The sequence below is a fragment of the Eptatretus burgeri genome, chromosome 3 (genome assembly GCF_056783735.1).
Source record: "Eptatretus burgeri isolate ZD-2024b chromosome 3, Ebu_testis_v1, whole genome shotgun sequence".
Classification (NCBI taxonomy): Eukaryota; Metazoa; Chordata; class Myxini; order Myxiniformes; family Myxinidae; genus Eptatretus; species Eptatretus burgeri.
Window position 1 is genome coordinate 108,047,702 of NC_140963.1, and position 19,302 is coordinate 108,067,003.

At 45.3% G+C, this 19,302-nt stretch overlaps 1 protein-coding gene across 1 annotated transcript in view; it reads left to right on the top strand.

Annotated features, from left to right (window-relative positions):
- LOC147030660 (semaphorin-4D-like) overlaps positions 1-19,302 on the top strand; it is a 185,151-nt gene that overhangs the window by 61,170 nt on the left and 104,679 nt on the right. Inside the window, exons 2-3 of the mRNA XM_085874889.1 lie at positions 5,957-6,045; positions 6,323-6,404. The gene's annotated coding sequence lies outside the window, so the exon portion shown is untranslated. The remainder of the gene's footprint in view (positions 1-5,956; positions 6,046-6,322; positions 6,405-19,302) is intronic.

Here is a 19,302-nt window from a genome sequence, read left to right on the forward strand (position 1 = left end):
TCAGTTTTTGTGGCACCCCACGGAGACCAAGAATCCTCCAGAGGACATCCCGATTCACTGAATCGAACGCTTTACAGAGATCAACATAGGCTGCAAGCAGCCCCTGCCGAAACTCTCATCTGCGTTCGGTGAGGACACGAAGAGCAAGGATACGGTCAATCGTTGACCTCTTTGTTGTAAAGCCTGACTGCTCTGGACGCTTGTGCTCAAGCAGATGGTGGCGAACCCTATCAAGAATTATCCGAGCAAAGACCTTGCCTGGCACTGAGAGCAGCGTCACAACTCGGTAGTTGTTGCAGTCTTGGCGATCACCCTTCCCTTTCCAGAGAGGAACAACCAGGCCCCTCTTCCAGTCAGTTGGGATGATGCCTGTGTTCCAAGCAGAGCACAGAACTGCATGCAACGACACGAGTGCAGCATTTCCACCAGCCTTGAGAAGTTCAGCATGGATGCCACAGATCCCAGGAGGTTTACCCTTTTTCAACCGGTTCACCGCAGCCTGTTTCCACAAACAAACGTGGACCACAGTTGATTGAAGGGTGAGCAATAGGGATAATGACACACCTGGCATCCAACTCAACAGTTGGTCAATCAGCTTGGTACAGCCGCTCAAAGTAACCGGCCCAGCGGGCCTTCACTTTGGACTCCTCTGTCAAGATCCCACCACCCTCCGTTCTAACTGCAGTACACCGAGGGACAGGCTTGGAGGAACGCAATGTGCAAATTCCCCTGTAAGCAGGATGAGAATCACTTGACCACAGTTGATGCTCTACCGCCACAGATTCCTCGCACAAAGGCCTCCGTGTCCCTCTCAGCGCATGTAGTTTTACGCCTCAACTCCATGAATAGCTTAGCTCTGCCATTCAGCCTGGCCCTGCAACTCTGGTGAACGATATCCAGTGTCCCTTGAGAGACAAAATTCTTTTTTGCCCTCCGGTGAGTTCCAAGACATCCACCGGCAACATCAAGGATGGTAGTCTTGAAGGCACTCCACAACTCTTCAGGATTCCCCAAAGCACCTAGACCCCCCAAATCACTACTCAGCCTGGTTGCAAACTCCTCAGCGACCCTCTCATCCTTGAGCTGGCCAACATCCAACCTCGGCTGGGATGGTATCATTCTCCCAGATTTGAGCTGCAACTTCATAGTTGCTTCCACAAGCCTGTGGTCGGTATTGAGGAACTGAGCAATGCGGTCGACCCTGCACTTCTGGATCATCTTCCAGCGACCATCAACGAGCACGTGGTCACCATCCTTTGCCACACCACCAACGTTAGAATTACAAGTCCAGCGATGAGCGTATGAGTGCTGAAACCATGAACTAGCCACCAAAATTAGTCCGTGACTTCTTGCAAAGTTGAGGAACTTGGTGCTATTCTGGTTCACAGTTTCAAACCAATTGGGCCAAACACCTGTCTCATAACCATCCCTATCAGTTCCAGTCGATGCATTGAAATCCCCCAAAACTAGAAGAGTATCTCGCTTGGGGCACTGATCAACCACAGACTCGAGCGTGGCATAGAATGCGTCCTTCACAGCGAGATCACTTGCTTCAGTTGGAGCATATACAAAGACCAGGGAAATGACACCCAAGGAGTGATGAATCCTCAGTCTCAAAATACGCTCGTTAACTGGTGTTACCTGTGTTATCATTGAAGTCAGATTATTGGACACAGCTACAGCAACTCCTTGGCATGGTAACTATCAGTGCGACCAGACCAATAGGTGTAATCACCCGCTGTGATCTCGCCACTATCCGGTCTCCGAAACTCAGAGAGTGCTACAATACTGATGTTCAAATGCTTGAGCTCAGATAAGAGACAGGTGATCATCCTCTCTTCATGATAGGACATTCCAGGCACCCACCCATTTCCCTGGGTCACTTCTTATTAGGAGGTTGGTGGCAGGATTTGCACTCCGGCCACCGTAAAACCCTTCATTCCGCAAAACGCAAAAACGCAAAAAAATCTGAAAACCCACTCCGTGGGAGTACCTCCTGTGCAGCTTCCCTTCGCAGGGCAGCTCACCGGATGACGGGATTGGGGCAAAGCCTTCGGGACCCCCAATCTTTGATAGGAGGGAAACCACGGGGTAACATCCCTGGGTCAGATTGCGGGAGAGTGTGGCGGAGTGGTGCTGAGGTGTCGTCCACCAGACGGCGGTCTCCTTTGGTTAACCTGAGGCGGTCCCTTCGGGTGGGTGCCTGGAATGTCCTATCCCTAAGAGAGGATGATCACCTGTCTCTGTTATCATCTGAGCTCAAGCGTTTGGACATCGGGATTGCAGCTCTCTCTGAGGTTCGGAGACCGGATTGCGGCGAGATAATGGTGGGTGGTTACACCTACTATTGGTCTGGTCGCTCTGATGGTTACCATACCCAAGGAGTTGCTGCAGCTGTGTCCAATAAGCTGACCCCAATGATAATTGAGGTAACACCGGTCAACGAGCGTATTATGAGATTAAGGATTCGTCACTCCTTAGGTGTCATTTCCCTGGTCTCTGTTTATGCTCCGACTGAGGCGAGTGATCTCACCGTGAAGGATGCATTCTACGCCACGCTCGAGTCTGTGGTTGATCATTGCCCCAGACGAGATACACTTCTAGTCTTGGGGGATTTCAATGCATCGACTGAAACTGATAAGGACGGTTATGAGGTGTGTGTTGGTCCCCATGGGTCAGGAACTATGAACCAGAATAGCACTAAGTTCCTTGACTTTGCAAGAAGTCATGGACTTAGGGTGGCTGGTTCATGGTTTCAGCGCCCACAAGCTCATCGCTGGACTTGGTATTCCAACGCTGGCGGTGTGGCAAAGGAGATTGACCATGTCCTCATTGACGGTCGTTGGAGGATGATCCAGAACTGCAGGGTCTACCGGAGTGCTCAGTTCCTCAATACTGACCACAGGCTTGTTGTAGCAACTCTAAAGCTGCACCTTAAATCCTGGAGAATGGTACCATCCCAGCCGAGGCTGGATGTTGCCAAGCTCAGGGATGAGAGGATAGCTGAGGAGTTTGCGAACAGGCTGAGTGGACACTTGGGGGGTCTGGGTGCTTTGGGGGGTCCTGAAGAGTTGTGGAGCGCCTTCAAGACCACCATCCTTGATGTTGCCGGTGGATGTCTTGGAGCTCACCGCAGGGCAAAGAAGAATTTTGTCTCTCAAGGGACACTGGATACCATTGACCAGAGTCGCAGGGCCAGGCTGAATGGCAGAGCTGAGCTGTTCAGGGAGCTGAGGCGTAAAACTGTACGTGCACTGAGGGTGGACAAGGAGGCCTATGTGCGAGGAATCTGTGAGGGGGTAGAGCATCACCTGTGGACAGGTGATTCTCGTCCCGCTTACAGGGGAATTCGCGCATTACGTTCATCCAAGCCCATCCCTCGGAGCACTGCAGTTCGAGCAGAGAGTGATAGGCTCTTGACAGAGGAGTCTGAACTGAAGGCCCGCTGGGCCGGTTACTTTGAGTGGTTGTACCAGGCTGATCCCCCAACTGTCGAGTTGGACGTCAAGGGTGTGACAATCCCTGTTGCTGACCCTCGAATCAACTGTGGTCCACCTACGCTTGTGGAAACACGGGCTGCGGTGAACCAGTTGAAACGGGGCAAAGCTCCAGGGATCTGTGGCATCCATGCCGAACTTCTCAAGGCTGGTGGAAATGCTGCACTCGTGTCGTTGCATGCAGTTTTGTGCTCTGCCTGGAACACAGGCATCATCCCAACTGACTGGAAGAGGGGCCTTGTTGTCCCTCTCTGGAAAGGGAAGGGTGATCGCCAAGACTGCAACAACTACCGAGGGGTGACGCTGCTCTCAGTGCCGGGCAAGGTCTTTGCTCGGATAATTCTCGATAGGGTTCGCCACCATCTGCTTGAGCACCAGCGTCCAGAGCAGTCAGGCTTTACACCAAAGAGGTCAACGATTGACCGTATCCTTGCTCTTCGTGTCCTCACCGAACGCAGACGAGAGTTTCGGCAGGGGCTGCTTGCAGCCTATGTTGATCTCTGTAAAGCGTTCGATTCAGTGAATCGGGATGTCCTCTGGAGGATTCTTGGTCTTCGTGGGGTGCCACCAAAACTGATCGATCTGATGTCTGAACTCTACTCTGGTACTGAGAGTGCTGTGAAGTGTGGTGGTACCATCTCTGACTTATTTACAGTTGTTACTGGAGTTCGTCAGGGGTGTGTACTGGCCCCCACACTTTTCAGCACTTGTATGGACTGGATTCTAGAGAGGATGTCGGAGAGATCAAGTTGCGGTGCGTCATTTGGGAATGTCAAGATCTCGGACCTTGACTTTGCAGATGATGCAGTCATCTTTGCGGAGACTTTAGACATCCTCTTGGGGGCCCTCGAGGTGCTGAATGAGGAGTCGGAGCCGTTGGGATTACGGGTTTCTTCGGTCAAAACTAAGATCCAGGCTTTCGGTGACATCTTGGATGCTGCTGTCCTGTCTGTGTCTGTTTGTGGTGAGGATGTTGAGGTCGTGGAGAGATTCACTTACCTTGGCAGTGATATTCATGTCTCTGCTGGCTGCGAGTCAGAGGTCAATAGACGTCTGGGTCGGGCCTGGGGAGTCATGGATTCACTGGATCATGGGGTGTGGCGCTGCCGGTACCTGTGCGGGAGGACGAAAGTCCGAGTCTTCAGGTCTTTGGTACTTCCAGTCTTGCTCTATGGGTGCGAGACTTGGACTCTGACCAAGGATCTGAGATGGAGACTTAATTCCTTTGGTACCAGGTCTCTTCGGAGAATCCTTGGCTATCGCTGGTCGGATTTTGTGTCCAACGAGCGGTTGCTGAGAGAGACTCGGATGAGATTTGTTACCTGCATAGTCCGTGAGCGTCAGTTGCGGCTGTATGGACATGTGGCTCGTTTTCCTGACTCTGATCCTGCTCACCAGATTCTCTCAGCGAGGGAGTCTCATGAGTGGAGGAGGCCAGTGGGTCGACCACGTGCCTCATGGTTGCAACAGGTTGACCATCATCTCAAGGAGATGGGGATGGGCCTGGCATCTGCCTGGGGGAAGGCCAGACGGAGGCCCCTGGAGTACCGGCGGAAAGTGGACGCAGCGACGCGCTGTTCTGGCACATGCTCCCATACCTGACCTGACCTGACCCAAAGCGACCACCTCAGGTTAACCCAAGGAGACCGCAATCTGGTGGACGACACCTCAGCACCACCCTGACACACATTACCGCAATCTGACACAGGAAAGTTACCCCCCAATTTTCCTCCTATCATCGAAGAGTGGGGGTTCCGAAGGCTTTGCCCCAATCACGCCATCCAGTGAGCTACCCTGCGAAGGGCAGCTGCACAGGAGGTACTCCCACATAGTGGGTTATCAATTTTTTTTGCGTTTTTCTTGAATTTTGCAGAGTGAAGGATTTTGTGGTGGCCGGAATGCAAATCCTGCCACCAACCTCCTTCGACATCAGACAAAACAAAAGTAACCCAACTCCAGTTGGACGTCCGCAGTTGGGCACTAGATATGGATGTCCGTTGGCTCCCAAGGAGCTCCTCCGTCCTTTAACAGGTTTTGTTTTTAATCATGCTGGATGTCCATATCAATACACCCTCCTCACAAGAACACCTGGTGGGGGAGACAGTTTAGTCGCCGAAATCCTGACCATGAAACAGGTTAGTACAGGTTTACATGGTACCTGTAGCAAGTCACTGATCTAATCTGGCCTGACCTGACAATCAAGCACAACCTGACAAGCAGAGGTCGATAGACCTGGTAATTTCAATGATAGATAGATGACCGAGAGATCACCATTAGAAGTTGGTCTGGACATTTCGAGAGAACAGCAATAGCTGATGGAGCATGGGAGTATGAACAAATGCACTTTTGAGACTAAAAAAAAGATAGGAGCATGGGAGCTTCCTGAATGGTGAGTGTAAGCTGGCTATGCTCCCACAACAATGTACTGCTAACTTTACCTCTGTCTTCTTCCTCAACAGTTTCCTTCACCTGTTCCAGTCTACCAGCCACAAGCAGAGATGCCATTTCCACTGTGACATCCCATGATTTTCTACTTCTCCAGATTAAGGTTGATTTTTTTTTCATTTGCATCCCGATCTTTCCTGATGCATCTCTTGTCATCAGGCTTTTGCAGCTTTAGTTAAAAGTTAAGAGTAAGTGCACAATGTACTCTTGTCAGGGCTCCGTGGTAGTTCATGCCCTTGTCGATTTTAGTTGTGTGTGTATCATAATTTATCGATGCCTGCTGTGCTTGGTTTTATTTTTTTATCATACATTTGTTATTAAAACTATTTGGTAAATTAATGGCGTGGGGAAATTTTCTCTTCCTGCCATTGGGGTGTTAGGAAAAGAGGAATCAATTGGAAAACAAGAGGTTTCCATGTACCTGCACTCAGCTTCAGATTCAGCCCATCACCATTTGGCCATGTGAGTGAAAGTTTGTGCACCTCATGCATATAATGAAACGGAAGACCAACAAGGAATCTATGTATAACACTATGTTTGCCATGGGGGGAGAGGGGGGGATTAGGTGCAGCTGACGAGCAGAGCACAAATTGCCGAGCGGAAGACTGTCTACTTGCATGTGATGTTGAAAAAGTACCGGTTTTCCGAGTAAGATGCACAATATTCCATGACATTCCAGAACTTTTACTTTTCAATACATGTTGTTGTTCGTCTTTCGGCTGCTCCCGTTAGGGGTCGCCACAGCGGATCATCCGTTATGATCCGCATACTGATTTGGTACAGGTTTTACGCCGGATGCCCTTCCTGACGCAACCCTGGTCGCCTCTTACGACACAGGGATAAGGATTGGGTTTCGCCATGATTCCGCCTGCCCTACACCCTCTCATAGCGCGGCCCAGCGCAGATCCCCGTCATCAAGCGATCCTCCAACCCAAGCCTCCGAGTAGCCGGATTACAGGCGCACACCACTACGTATTAGCGAATGTATTGAAAAGTAAAATATTAGTATAAAATTAGCGTATAAAAGTATCAAATTAGCATATAAATCAAATTAGTATAAAATACTAACAAATGTATCAAATCAGCGAATATTTTCTCCATTTTTTTTTTTTCCTATACAATACACCTTTGTGGTCAAACATGCATAAACAATTGTAAAGTGTCAGAAAAAGCCAAAGGTTATTTTATCATTCAATGCCCAAAGCAGCAAGTGGGTGCAGTCGAAATATGTATTTATTTAAAAGACGAAGTACTCGTTCACAGCGAAGTAACTGATGATGGGCTTCTTGCACTGCTTAATCACTGATATATTGTCAGTCTAATAATATTCACAAAATCCTCTCCATCTAGGAACTACTTGTAATTATGAGTTGGTTCTCTGACCAGATGCCTCTAGAAACTGCTCATTTATGCAACATCCAGAAGGGACCAGAAATTTGCCCAACTGGGGGGGGGGGGGAACAACAACTAATGCAATGACATTATTTTCCATATTACTGGGGGGCAATTCTCGTTAATATTATGCATTATAACAATATAATCTCGCATGCGACTGGGGGGCAATTCCACTATGATTTTGCTGTGCTGTCTGGATATTATTACCGCAAGTGAAGCAAAAGGCAGGGTTCAACAATTGGTCCCTGTCCATCCATCCGTCTTATCAGTTTATAATCGTCAGTTTGTGATCGAGTAATATCTTGTTTAGATTGAATGTTATATTTTGAACACGAATCGGAACATGAATAGGAAGACAAGTTTGCCGTTTAACAGTACTTTATCTTCGAGTTTGTTGCAATCACACATGCACATAGAGGAGTGAGATATTCTTTTTCATTCCAAGCTGACTGTCCAAAAAAAAAAAAAATTAAAATCATTCCCAACAGGAAACCTCCCGTCGAAGGATTTCATAAATGACAAACACCATCCACGAAGGACTAATGGAATGTGTTGGGTAGGGTGGTGTAATAGACAGTAAAACAGGGGAAATGGCAGTAAAACCTGGAATTTATTTATATGCCTTTAAACCTTGTTATAAATCGAATTATATACTTAATGACTGTAGAACACAAATTGCCTTCATCATAATTCCATGAACTAATGCAATTTATCGATGTATGTGGCTTGTATTTCAGGGTGAGGAAAAAGCCACCAATATGGCTATATAAGTACGAGGCTGCTTTCTATGGTGATCAATAAAGCCTCCATCTCCTAAATTGCAACGTCGTCTTATTACAGTGTATAAGGCTGCTTCAATTGCTCTGAACTTCCGGATTTTTAAACAATCTTTAAAATCATTATTTTATTAAAACTGAAGTACAGGAGGGCCTTGCCGTTCATGGGTTTCCCCTTCGTGAATTAGCTTTATCGTGATTGATTTATTGAGGCAAGGTTTGCAGATTGCAGTCAATGCATTTGAACAATTGTGGGTCGGCAAACTATTTTCTACATTTATTCAGCTAATTAACATGGGCTGTCAATGCAACAACCCCCTCAGACCCCACAACATCATCCGCATCAACTCGTCTTTTCCAGCACCATCATCAACATCGCCATCTCATTATTGGATCAAGTTGTTGGATCATGAAATCATTATTGGATTATCATTATTAAAGGTAAGTTTCATGATCTTAACTCAAGAAAATAAACTTCATTTTATGTTCTTAATACAGAAAAATAAGCCTGATGTTGACTTAATGGTTAAAGTGGCTGAGATCTTGGGGTCTTGAGTTTGAGCCACTGTCGTGCCGTTAAATAACACCACAAGAGTTGGCTCATCCTGTCATCCTTCTGAGGTCGGCAAAATGAGTACCAGCTTAATGGAAACAGGGGGCACTGCATCAGCAGAACAGCCATGCTCCCAGTAATGATGAAACCAGTGGCCACAGGCTGCACACAAAATAATAATAAAATAATACTTTATTTTATGTTCTTAATAACTCTTATACATGAAGATAAATAGCACAAAAACAACGCACAAACATGGACAAATTTTAAAGGTGAAGTCCCGAACCCTATTTCCCCCATTACCCCCTAAGTTTGTGCATCGCGGATTTGCAGTTCACGGAGATTTTCAAGAACATAACCCCCATGAGCATGAACGCCCTCCTGTATATATTTGAACACTGTGTGGTGTATTGTGTTCTTTGAACTCTCTCATTCTATCATGTATGGCAACTACTATAATTATTCATAATGCATGTTAATACTCTTTATGAAAGTTATTTTTCAATCAGTAATTATTTCTATACATTACAGCAAGTCAATTGATTTTGTTGTGGGATGAAATATTAGCATCCTCACCTTTTCTAATATGTGTGGCCAGCATGACTGAATACTTGGAAGAGATGTGGAAAAAATAAATAAATGATACGGTACACAAATTCATTTTCAATAATTATATATATATATTTTTAAGTATTCTCATGAAACAATTCTCTTTAACAATTAAAACATAAGCAAAGGAAAGACCACCGATGAAGCATGATTGTGTATTTCAACACCGCAACTACTTTAACAGCTCAAATTATTCCCACATTCTTGTCAGGAAAGTGTTTGATCCAAGTCGGCTATGAACCTGCTGGCCAGGTCTGATATTCCACTGAAGGCGGTGGGAATTTGGAATTCCTTCAAGGTACGAGCGATAACTCTCTTAATCTTTGTGTGAAAGATGCGGCAGGATCTTTAATGTTCACCAATCACTATAATAGGAAGCCTGGTGTTGGCTTCGTGATTAGAGTGGCTGGCTTAGGATATTAGGGTCCTGAGTTAAAGCCCCGTTGGCTGCTGAATTAACACCAGGTGGGGTTGACTCAGCTTGTCATCCTTCTGAGGTTGGTGAAATGAGTACCAATGTACTAGTAGAGGGGTACAGCATCAGAGGCATAGTTGCACCCTTACAAAATGATAGCAACCCAGCAGCCAAGCTGCCAAACGCAAGAACAGAATTATAATAGTAGATGGGACGCCAGACTTTATGCCCATCCAAGGGACGGTGCATTTTGTGATGCCAACACTTTGTTTGCAAAGCACCAATTCAGCAGTTTGTGGTTGGGTCGAGGATCAAACTCAGAACAGTTCATAGGTGGGTTGAGGATCAAACTCAAAGTTACGTGCTGTACCTCTGCACAATGCTGTTGGACCAATTGTGTATTTGAGCAACGGACACTTTGTTTGATATGGTGCAGGCATGGATTCATCACAGGATAAGAGAAAATGCAGGGTAAGGTTAGGAACCCCTTCATTGGGTGTAGAAAAGGGAGAAACCATGAGGTGGTGGTTGTGAATAACGAGGAAAAGATTTCTGGTACAACTTATGTGACCTAGAGCCTGGAAATCTGGGGAATTGTATGGCAGAGAGGTGAGAGGGCAGATGACACAAGACCAGAATAAAGTCGACGATTAACTGCGTAGCCACCAATCTGCCTCTGGTGAGCAAGATGCTGATACTGTAACTTAGCCTTCTGTTACAAAATGCCAATGACAAAGAGGGCCTTACATGCCATAGCTTCAAGGGGGTGCAAGAAGTGAAGCAGCAGCAGCAGCAGCAGCAGCATCAGTCCACAGGAAGAGCCGTATTTCATGACAGTACAGATGAAGGCCTTGTACACTATTTTCAGCTAATGACTGGAAGGAAAGACTTGGCCCTACGGGGGGGGGGGGGGAGGGGAAGATATATTTTTGCCTTGGCACTAAAAGAACAAGCAATTAGTACTAAATGCTATCAGAATGGAATGCTGTGATTTTTGTCAAAACAGTGATTTGATGTTCATTGTTGCCTATGGTTGTTGGAGATTAGCTAATTAGAAAGGAGATTAGTGCCTGAGGTTGGCTGAAATTAGGGACTTCATTACTTTGCTTATGGTGGAGATAAGCTTGACAGATCTGTAGTTGAGGGAAACAGTTTTGAAGCATTTCAAAGTCCCATTAGCATCACTTGAAACTGGTACAATGCTGATCCTGTTGAGAAGGTGGTTTTATCATCGTCTGCTGGATTGAGAGAAATTTGCCAGGACCTAAAAGTAAGATCAATGGTGCTGAAGATCCATGCACCAGAGAGCCTGTCCACGGTGTGATCAACACGCGGTGAATGAGTCTCTGACGGTAACAGCGTTGAGTCTCTTGTAATCCACACAGAAGCGAGACGATCCGTCCTCCTTAACGAGAACTACAGGAGAAGACCATGGGCTGAAATACTTTTCGATAATGCCCTGTTGACGTAGGTTGAAGATTTCACCCTGCATGATGGCTCGTCTTGCAGGTGATGTGCGATATGCACACAATTTGATTGGTGTGGCGTCACCTGTCCTGACGTTGTGCTCAATTTGATCTGTCTGACCATAGTCGTGTGAATGTCTGCTGAAGATATCAGAGAATTACATCAGGAATCTTTCAAATTGAGACTTTTCTTGGGCGGTCAAGCTTACGTTGTCAATGTTCACCAAAGATTTTGGCCTTTGAGGAGCAGAGATGGTGGTATCCACAATTTCAAATTCTTCGTGCTGGCAGCCTGTCATGGAATGGAACTGACCAAGGTTATGACCTGTGGGAAGATGCACAGGTTTTCTGGATGGGTTGACCACCCGCACTGCTGCTAAGCCATTCTGCACTGTCGTTAGTGTTCTGGCCACAGCTAGACCTGTGGCATCACCCTTGCATGGTTCAAGGAGGCCCATATACTCATTGACAGGAGTACACTGCATTGCAATCCAGACTGGCTGTCACAGTCATCTTTGGACAAGGGTGGCACAGTCACAGGAGAGAGGATAACAGCATTGCTCTCCAGTGGAATGTGGTGTTGTGACTCTAACAGAGGGAATTTGTTGTCAAAGAATGACAAGTGTCCCTGGACCAGAACAATGGTGATGTGGTGTTGAATGAGGAAATCCCAACCAATAATGACAGGATAATTAGCAATGCGGATGACGTGGAACACATGCTTCAATATGTGGCTTCCCATACACAGCTGCACAGTGAGGGAGCCAAGCATGTCAATAAGATGTCCCGTTACAGATGATGCAAAAAACAAAGGACTTCTCTCGGGTTTGTGATCACAGGGCTGGAATAGACTGACGACATGTTTCTGTAATGAGTGAGATGCCTGACCCTGTATCCACAAGACCGTTGACCTCTGTTCCTTCTAGAATCCGTTGAATGAAAGATGTGGGGGCTGCATCGGTTGACAGCGCAGAGACGTGTTGATGGACTGGTTGCATTGAATAAGCTGGCATCCGGTCTGAAATATCAGTGAACGGCCGTTTCCTTGAAGGCTCCTTCTCGTCAAAGTCCTGGTAGCTCGTGGACGTGTCAAACTGCACTCTCCGCAAAGACGAGTCAGACCGTGAATGTGGAGAATACCGTGAATCCGGTTTGCAGGAGTACCTTGGAGGACTGGAAGAACTATGTGAATATTGTCATTGAGGTGAATAAGGTGAAGAATGCTATCTGTGTGAAGACTCATTTTTGTGTGAGGGACAGCAGCTGCAGTGTCTGTCGGCAGCAGATGAGTTGTTGGAGCAATCGGTATGATGTCTGCTGTAGTCACTTGAAGGAGAGTGGCGAGGCGATGGTGAATCGTCAAGACATCTTCGATCAGCATGATGCATCCTGTGATGACATGAAGGAGAGTGGCGAAGCGAGGGTGCGTAGCCATGGCGTCTTTGAGATGGAGAAGCTAAGCACTTAGGACTGGGCCCCCTTACTGCAGGCATGGCCGTCTGTGCTGTGTTGCACAAGAGGTTGATGTTGTGTAGTCACATTAACATCATGGTGCAGGTGAGCAAACTGTTGTCAGAAGATCAATGTTGGCTTGATTTCGTTTAATTTCCCACAATTCCAATTTGATGTCCGAGTGGCAGCGGGTAATCCAGCAATGTGTGCTGGAGGTGCAGAAGGATGTTGCCACTGAGGGACTGCAGCAGTCGATGATGCAAGTGAGTTGGGAGTTGTGATATTCAGAGCAAGTTGCGCTTGCTCACATTTGGCAGCAATCTTCAAAGCAGCTTGTACTTTTGTTGCTCCATGCTCATGCAATTTAAGCGAAAGTGCAGAATCCAAACCGGCCACAAATCTCCGAAAAACTTCACATTGCTTGGCTTCGGGGCCACATGTTGGAAAGGCCTCATCCGCAAGACTTCCGACCTCTGCAGCATAAACCTCGAGCTGTTCGTTGGGATTGTGTCGATAAGCATTCGGATATGTTTGGGATGTTGCCAAGTAGTGTGTGCATCCAAAAACATCATTCGGGCTATTCCTCGTTTGTTCGCAGTCATTCTTGATAGCAGTGGAGAGGCTCTGCCAGTAAGAGCACACTGCACCTGACGGTCTTGCCAGGAACAGTTTTTTTCCTTTGAACAAATTGAACGACTCTGCGTCATCTCCTGTGAAAGGCGGAGGGAGCTCAAAACGAAACGGTATTCATTGCTGGAGTGTCTGCTGCTCTCACGGCCTATGCTGCCGCCACGGCTCGCTGTTCTTCTTCAGCCATTTGAATTTATTTTTTTATTATTATTATTATTATTATTATTTATTTTTTGCTCTAACTTGCTCTAAAAAGTCCAGAATATGAAATAACCTTTACGTACAAGTTGAGTTGCTTCAGTAGTTGTTGAGGATGTGAAATAACTGTCCCTTTTCTGCCTCCGAAATCACCGCTGCCACCGGTATCACAGCGCCTCGCAATGGTGGGTGGTACGTCTGCGTTTGCAGAATATCCAAAGGACCAGGAAACTGGTTTCGTCCAAGGGAAGTGTACATTCCTCAATACAGAACCATACCGAGTAACAAGCATTCGAATATGGCGCAGCACACTCCGAGCCAAAAGCACCAGCAAGCCACACTTCTGTCTCCCCTTTGCGCCCAAAACCAATTAGCGGAACATGTTCTTATCAATATTAATAACTATTGTCCTTACAAGAGTGTTGTTTGCAACTTTCAAAAATGGAGGATGTTTCTCATCCAATGAGGATCAGAGAGAGAGAATGAATGAATGAATGATAAAGAATGATGTTAATGAGAATTACAGGACTTAGGTCATCAGAATTGTTTGTAGAAGATGTGTTGAGCAGAGTAAAACTTCCCAACTATGGCATGGGAGAGGTCCATATACTGCAGGGAACATGATTTGGGATCTTCTACTTTTGTGTGCAGATAAAGTTCAAGAACTCTGCATTTTCTCGAGCTGTGTCTATATTATGGTAATGCGTCAATGCCAGGTCCCTCTTCCCATCCCATCCCACCCCTTCCCCTGTCTCCTCCCAACCCACCCCTTCCTTGCATCCTCCAACTCTTTCCCTCCTTCCTCTCCCTCCTTCAACCTTACTCCCATCCCTCTCGACTCCTCCGCCACCCTCCCTCCAGAATCCCACCATACCCTTCCCCCCTCCCTCAGGGCTCCCACCTCATTCCTCCCCCTCCCACTGGAGTCCCACCTTGTGAGAAAAGGACTGTCTAAAACCCCGAGTAAAGGTGTCTGAGTCCCTCCTCCTGCCCCTTTCCCTGCCTCCTCCAACCTACACCCCCTCCCTCCGGACTCCCACCCCACCACTACCCATTCCTCTCCCTACAGACTCCCACCTTGTCAGAAAATGACTATTTATTTAAAACCCCTCGTAAGTTTATAAAGTTTTGTTGCAGTTAACCTTGGCAGCTCAAAGGAAGGAGTAGGCAGCCATGATAAATCGGCAATGTTTTTCTCAAGAGCCAATCTTATAGACAAAGCTGAGATCATGTCTGTGGGTCACAAGTGCCACCGATTCTTTTCGCTACGCCTTTCCCTCGAGCCGCCCAAAAATCGCTGCCATCTTTTTTTTGCTCTGCATAGCTCTGATTGTTTACAGGCCTCTGATATACATTTAAAGACCGAACAACGCGTCTTTTATCAGATAAATGAAGATACCATTTTGAGGAAACAAAGGTACATTTTGATTTCTCTTCAAACGCGGTAATGCATGCTTTGTTTGCAGCGATCGCGGAAGCTGGTTGATGTACCCCGCCCAATGAAGGTACATTCTCATAATGCAGAGGAAAGGAAATTGTCCATCATTCCAAGTATGCTCATGATTGGAGTGTGGACAGCAGTCAATGTTTGAGGCCATTTCCATGAGAGGAATTTCACTTTTTGAATGACTTTTTCAATGTGACAGAAAAGGATATAGTGAAACTTCAATATTTGCTTAACGCGGTGATTGTGCGCCGCTCCCTCGCTTTTCCATCTCATGGTGCTGCACAACGCCATCGCTGGGCACCGAAGGCGCCCCGGCAATGCCGCGTGTTGGAGGATATGTTACTTATTTATTTGGCATTATTGTTCTTTGACTCTTTTTTGGCCACTTGCAGCAACCACTTGTCCAATTGACACAATTTTCAGGTGAGAAGCGACCTCCCCCCCCCCACCCCCCACCAATGGAGAATATTTTTATGATAACTGTGACATCATTCGTCATGTGATAATCACAGCTATCTTGGATTAAATGCAAAAAAAGAAAAAATATCTCTCAAACCAATGATCGGAAAAATTTGAAACTTTGCACATCTCATTCTACTCCCAATTGGGAATTTGGGATTTTAAGGAAGTCGTCATCGGTGAAGTGGCAGACCAGCCATAAATGTTTTAATCGAAATCCTTGTCGACCATTGAGATTCAGTGTGTATGTCCAGGCCATTACATTTTTACCAATCGAGCTTTGGTCATCAAATCTTCAACAAGACTTTATTATGAGATTGTGAAGGACACAAATGAATAAAATGTACGATTTTTAAAATTTATTTTATTTTTGAACTGCCGTTTTCATCAAGTTTAGTTTGAGTACAACGCGGACATGGATGGGCTTTGCATTTTGAGATGCTTTCTCGTGATATTTTTGATTGGGTGTAGATATTGGCAGAGGCTGTGAACTGTGTGAGCTCCTCTTCAAGGGTCACTTTCACCAACCCGATCAAATTGTTTGACTATGCTGTCTCTCAATTCATTTTCCACTGTTGTAATGAATTTTTCTGTGCATTACAGTCCTCGACAAAATTATTCCTTTAGCCAGCATGCACATTTCCGTTCCCTTCCAAAAATATAGATTTGATCGACTTGGTAATGGAATTTTTTTGGAATGTTAACTTTTTCTTGTATATAAAATCCCGGCTCATGTAAGGGTGGAGTGATAGACGGTAGAAAGGCAAAGGACAAATAAAGACAGTGGGGCAATTTGTTAACAGTTTTGGATGTAAAATTTTGGATTTTTGGATATAAAAAAGGAAGAGAATGGAATGACCAGGAAAATAGTACAGGAGGTAACACAGTAGAGGAGGTAACATAAATGGTAGAGGAGTGACATGGAATTAACAGTGTTCAGTGGGGGTAGAAAATATTAAGAGTAGTGAAGGGGGTTGACATGAAACAGGTGGTACACCTCTTGCTTGAAGCCTTGGAAGGAAGAGTTGATTGGAACCATCTCAGGAAGACGGTTCCACAAACAGGAGAAATGAGGAACAAAGGAGTAGAGGTGGGCAGTAAGCCTGGATTTTGGGAATTTAACCAGCAGGGGTTAGTGGAAGAATCGGTGCATCCTGGAGTTGCTGGGGAGGGTTGGAGGGCTGAAAGAGCAGATGGAGATAGAGAGAGAGAGCAGAGGGGAGGAAGTAAATAATAGATAGGTCACTGACCTGTCAGCAGCTTGAGAGCAACAAGCCTTGTGCTTCCATCTTCATCATGAGATATAGCAATTATTGTAAGATCAAAGGAGAGGTCTCTCGCAAGTGATGTTCAACTCACTTCATCGTTTAAATTTTTTCACAGAATCTGCATAATCAAATTCTTTGTCAGTAAATGACAACATCTAACATGAGCCACCGTCAAACAATGCAGCCGCCCTCGGAGTGCTCGGTGAAACCAGCACATGAAAAGTTGTTGCGTTGCTGTGCTACTTGGGTAATTTGCCACCATACAGTAGGTGGTTTGCCAGTGAGGGGCCAAGAAAAATAAATAAAAAAGAGATTAAATTCTAAGAAGTAAGAAGTAATGGTATACTGGCAAACTAACATCTGCTCAGTAATCTCTAAGTTCAGTGCTGTGGACCTGATGGATCGAAATTCAATAGACTTGTTTGTGGAATGTCATCATTAAGAAAATACAAAAATATACAACTCTGGGTTCAGCGAAGTTGAACAGTCTGTAATTCTCAGTTATTGGGTGGTCGCTAGACTACAATAATTCTCAGGTTTTCCGTCTGTCTGTTTGTATGTAATGGACAGCTCTGGAGGCCAGAGGAGTCAACCGATTTTGATGAAACTTGACTGGTAGGTTCATACCAGGATCTAGTTGTATGTTTTTGAGCACCGTTGCTATGGCCACCACCGTTGCCTAGCAACGGGACTTTGACATTTTTGAAAAAAATCCGTAAAATATTTTTATATATTTTCGAAAATCAAAAATCGGCTTCCGTGCTTTTATGCGCACTATAATCAACCTCTTTGTCAAAAAATTTCAGCCTGATCCATCAAAAACTGTATGAGTAGTATGCAACTATATAGTGACCACCCATGTCGCCTACCGGCTTGTTTCCCTGTTTATAAAACACGTTTTCAGTGAGTTACTTTTCAGGATAATGACCAATAGGCTCTCGAGCCTGCACTGAATGTGGGGGTAAACCGGTGCAGTTACAAAAAAAAATGTTGAGAATATACCTCGCACAAGAACTCGTGAACGAGCAACGCATTACATTGTGGTGAACAATTTTATATGGATTTTCAGAATAGAATGTACTTGTTGGTGTTTCCATTTGATCATGGTGTGTCTCCAAGGTGAAAATCCCACTTTCTTGTTCATTGTCTAACGATGTCTTTGTAAGTCCACTTAAAAGTGCAACTCGAACGACACTCGTTAGAGCGCATACTTCCACCAGGCTGAATAGTTTACGCTTTACATCCCACTGAAAGACCGGATCTGGATCCGAATCTGAACTAAAATCTAGTCGGCCTGTTCCTGTCACCGAATCAACTCGTCCACCTAGTTTCGTCATAGTCCGTCCAAAACTTTTTCAGATATTGTGCTATTTATCGTTTTGGCACCATCTATCAATGGTAAAGAATCACTTGAAAAATTATCGTATCTGGATCCGGATGTTCACCCAAATCTAATCAATTCCTCCTTGTCTCACACACCCAACCTGCCCACCAAATTTCATTCAGATCCATCCAAAACTTATTGAGATATCCTGCACACAAACAAACAAACGGACAGACAGGAGTGAAAGCATACGCTCTGTCCACCTGTGGTGGTGGAGGTAAAAATAACGTCTCCTAAATTCCTTTCTTGTCTGTAACTTATGCACAAGCTCAAGCATGACATTTAGCTATTTGTGGGGAAATGATAGCATTCAATAGGATGGTGATTGATAATAAATACATCCCTGTTTGTACGAATATAAATACACGTTTGTATGACAATAAACACATCCCTGTTTAAATTAGAATTGGATAGGTACCTGGAAGTTATGGAGAGAGAGGGGTATGGGGATGTTGACAGGACTTTTAGGTAGTTTGAGCATTGATGGGTGATTGTGTGCATGTTTACGGAGTGCTGTTGGTGGGGGTCTTGTCAAGGGGGAGTTGGGTGGTTGATGTATGTTTTTAACCAAGCCCATGCCCCCTCCCCTGAGGGGAAGAAGAAAAAGAAAAGAAAAAGAAAAAAATACAAAAACTACAAAAGCTTTAAAAAACAGAGAGTTGGTGTCAAAGCCACCCAATGCTCACCTGTTTATACATTTATCGTTTTTAAATTACTCATCTAATAATTAATATTTTTTAGAAAGCATTGCAGTGAAGTCTGATCCAAATAATTTTAAAGCAATATATGTATTTGTATATTGCAATCAGTAACAAGAGCGCAAGTGAGCACAGAATACGCCCGGACAAGAAGGTATATACAGAATTGTGCTACTACATGGAAAACAGCATCCTGGTAGCCATGGCAACCGCTTTTGATGACGAACGTATTCGCGACACTCCGTCTCCACAGTCTGTACCTATGTACCAAATATGAAACGTGAAAGTTGAAAACTTTGGGAGTTAGAGTGCGGAGAGGAACAGACGGAAACCGCATCCTGGTTGCCATGGCAACCACTTTAGATGACAAACCTATGTCGCGAAACACCGTCTCCACAGTCTGTACCTATGTACCAAATATGAAACGTGAAAGTTGAAAACTTTGGGAGTTAGAGTGCGGACAGGAGCGGACGGACGGACGGATGGACAGATGGATGGACGGACGGACGACTGGTATCACATAATACGCCCCAATATATATATATATATATATATATATATATATATATATATATATATATATATATATATATATATATATATATATATA